The sequence below is a fragment of the Papaver somniferum genome, chromosome 2 (genome assembly GCF_003573695.1).
Source record: "Papaver somniferum cultivar HN1 chromosome 2, ASM357369v1, whole genome shotgun sequence".
In the NCBI taxonomy this organism is placed as follows: Eukaryota; Viridiplantae; Streptophyta; class Magnoliopsida; order Ranunculales; family Papaveraceae; genus Papaver; species Papaver somniferum.
Window position 1 is genome coordinate 169,343,252 of NC_039359.1, and position 3,782 is coordinate 169,347,033.

The 3,782-nt window shown below is 35.4% G+C and overlaps 1 long non-coding RNA gene across 1 annotated transcript; it reads left to right on the plus strand.

The window, feature by feature from the left end:
• The first annotated feature begins 685 nt into the window (after window positions 1-685).
• Window positions 686-3,446, plus strand: LOC113354247. The gene is made up of 3 exons (XR_003361743.1): window positions 686-1,531; window positions 2,640-2,691; window positions 3,216-3,446. It is a non-coding gene; the product is annotated as an uncharacterized LOC113354247 (long non-coding RNA).
• Window positions 3,447-3,782: the final 336 nt, after the last annotated feature.

Consider the following 3,782-nt stretch of genomic DNA (forward strand, 5'->3'; position numbering starts at 1 on the left):
TCCTGGTTTCGAAGATTATGTGAAACTGTTTGATCATGGCATTCCATTTTTCCACTCTTCCAATTTTCTCCGTGTTGTCGAGGATTTGACTTATCTGAGCTTTTGTGAAAACTCAGATGGTGTGTGCATCGAAATATATCCTTAGCTTTTGTGTTTCCAATACTAAGGCATATATGAGTTGTTCCACCTTGGTGTAATTACGCTCCGCTGAACTGAGTGTGTTGCTGATGTAGTATACGGGCATTTCTCCTTTCCCTTGGTCTTGTACCAATACTGCGCTCACAGCGTAGCTTGTTGCTGCTAGGTATAGGGTGAGTATTTCACCTGGCTCCGATTTCTGCAGGATGGGTACTGATGCCAAGTACTCTTTGATCTTGTGAAAACACTACAAGAAAGTAGGCCATTGGCGACGATTTTCTGGGCGACACTTGATGTTTGGTCGCTGAATATAATAATTAACGACCATAGAAATTTTGGTCGCAAAATGGCAGTTTTAGCGACAAGTTAAAAAATCGCAGCTATGACGGTCGCCAAAGCATACAAACACTGACCAAATTCGATGATGTTGCTAAAACAATGTATACATCGACTTAAATTGATATTATCGCCGAAACTATAATTTAGCGATAACACTAATAGCCGCTAAAAGATACGTTCATGGACATACTTCAATTCGGTCGTCGAATAGTTGTTTTTAGCGATAAGTAATTAGTTTTATGTTAATCATCCCATTTCCATCTCTTCAACTTAAGAAAGAACACGATCTCAAATCTTCTTCTTTCCCTATCGAATAGAAAAACTGAATCCTCTTAGCGCCAAATTTCCCTCTAACATGTTCGTGAAATTAAAAACTTCTCCCTCCCACGGCCAGGAACTGCCCACCTATTAACCTAAAAAAAATGATCTCATATCTTCTTCTTCCCCAACCCTATTTAAAAACTGAAACCTCTATAACAACTGAACCGTCGTCCTCCTTTTTCCTCGCTCCACCTCATCAAATAACTAGGGTATCAATTCCATTCTCTCGATCGAAGAAGGGGAAAAAGAAAACAACAACTAGAGTTTCAGTTTCCAATATAATTTGGGTTGTTTTGAGTTTGGGTTTTGGTTATTTAGTTTGATTTTGAGCGAAGGCTCAACCATTCTTTCGTTTATAAGTTACATCTTACTTTCGGTAGTTTTATTTTGGTTATTTGGCTTGATTTTGTTTTCAATTTGCAATTTAGGGGTTTTTGTCTAGGCTTATAAAACTAACTGTGAAGATTGATTTTTTTGTTGTAGCTGGTACGTTTCATGGTATTTGATTGACTTTGGATCATGGGTTCTGTTTCATATTCAAGCATTTAGGTCTTTGATTTAATATTGTTATTTGGATCTTCAGGGGTGAAGGAAAAAACAAAGAGAAGTTATCGAAATCACAACAACTTGTTATTTTAAGAATTTGGCGGCATTTTGGGAGACTTGGAGATCACTATTACGGGTATGATATATGGGTGCAGGGTGATACTGCAAATCTTGTTCAAAGGGTCTGGTAAGATTTCTTGAATTTAATATATTTGGTTAAATTCAATTAGTTCACGCCTGCAAAGTTAGAGATAGTATGTGTTTTCAGAAAACTGTTGATATGATTTGTTTCATATGAGCCAAGTAGATTTGGAAAAGGGTAGTCTTAGACAATTACAACTTCTTTGCTGAGCAGAATGGGTAATGGATGGATTTTAGTGTGCCATTGGATTTAAACCATAGATGTCTTTGCCTTTTTTTATGAGTTTCCGGTCTAGGTTCCTTAGCTTTCGTTAGTTAGAAATCCTAAGAATAAAAACAACGCATAGTATTTTTTTGATTGATGTGGAAACTTGATGCAATTTTTGGACTAATTGCTGATACTTTTTGGTTGTGGGATTGTCTTAAATGTGTGTTTACTATTTTGGCTTTAGCAATTTAGGCTTATTGAATAAAGGTAGTTTCCCAAAGAAGGACAACTACCGAATTATCCAATGTAGCTTTTAAACATTTCTTTAGTAACGAAAAGGGTTCTAGACCAGCAATGGTACGAGACCAATAACAAACGAACTCATTGGTTTGCAGTAAAATGAAATTATACAAGTTGAGATAGCTAGGTGGCATGCATATAGCATATATCATGGTTATAAAGAGGAAGAAACTCCCAAGAATTTATTTTCATGTACAGTTTGTGCTTGTTTTACATTTTTCCTTGTTTTTTGATAATTTAAGTGGATGTTCTCTGCTCGGACCTTCTCTGTTAACCACCATTCTATAAGATCTAATCTATTGGCGGTCCAAATTTAGTAATGGTTGAGTTTAGGAGAGAAATGCAACTTTCCTATTTGTAATTAAGACATACCTTTTTTCAAAGGACGCAACATGCTATCATCCACTTATTCCAAATCTTTCTTTTTGTGAAGGTCTATTGAGTTGCACGGAACCAACTAATAGTATTTGCTTGGTATTCATGTTTAAACTTATCGAATCTATTATTATTTTTTCCATACCATTGTGGACTTCTGTGTCAACAGAAGTCAATGGGATGCTAGTTGGGGTTTGTTACTGGAATTTTGGCATCTAGAAGTACCCTTTACTTTGTCTGATTTATTTAATGTTCTCTCTTGGCTTTACAGAGGTGGAGGAAGAAGAATGAGGGAAGGAAAATCGGGTTGGGGTTGTAAGAAGGTATAACTCACTTCCATGTATTTCAATGTTGTTAGTGCATACGTTGGTAAATACTCAACAACCTGACCTGGTTTTGGTATGTAACTTGTCCCCAGTGAAATGTCGGTCTATCTTTGAAATTTGTTTACAATAAGTAAAAATTGGTTTATCCTTTAGTTAGTCTAATGTTCTTTCTGATTCTTGGTCACACATATATGTTCTATTGTTCTTTGATGTATGGATATATAGCTAGCGTTCTACTTAGGATGATATAAACCTCGATAAGGACGTAGATGTATGCTGAGCCTTATTGGCATTTGATTGTATGGATGTACTTTTGAATTGTTCTGAGTTTTGATAAAGCATTCAAATGTTATTATGTTGTTATTCTGAATTAATGTTTTGATGCAGACTAATTGTGAGGAATGTCACTCAAGATCACTGTCAACACTAAGAAATTGGAGTGAGATAGGTTACCTCCATATAGGAATTTTCAAAATTAAAAATATGATGTCCTGATTTTATTGTTTTTTTTCTTTGTACAGGCTGTGGTGTATGCCTTTTTTTCCTGTGTTAAGTGGGCGTGCTTTAAATGAAGTGACTCGATTATCTTCACGAGTGTTGGCGCGCTTAGTTCAGGACATTCTTGGAATCAACTGTTGAGTCAAAGTTTGCTAATGGATAACGCATTTCTTTTAACAAAAACTGCATTAATATTTGTGATACGCTTACTGTGATTCTTGGTTGCTAATGTAAAGTTGAATTCATATTTTAAACGGTCCGCGAGTTATAACCCCAGAGGTGTCACCATCCTTCCACAAAAAACCCATCAAAACAAAAGTAACACAAAAACCCCATCAAAACAAAAATAACACAAAAACCCCAAATTTAAATGTTGGTTTCATCAAATTTTATTTTGGTTTCATCAAATTTTACGATGAAACCAAAATAAAATTTGATGAAACCAACATTTAAATTTGGGGTTTTTGTATCAATTTTTAAAAATTTGGGGTTTTTGTATCAATTTTGTTTACGATGGAGTTTTAATGGATCCCAACATTTGAGTGGGGTTTTTGTACCACAAGTTTAGTCACCTTGGGTTTTTATGACTA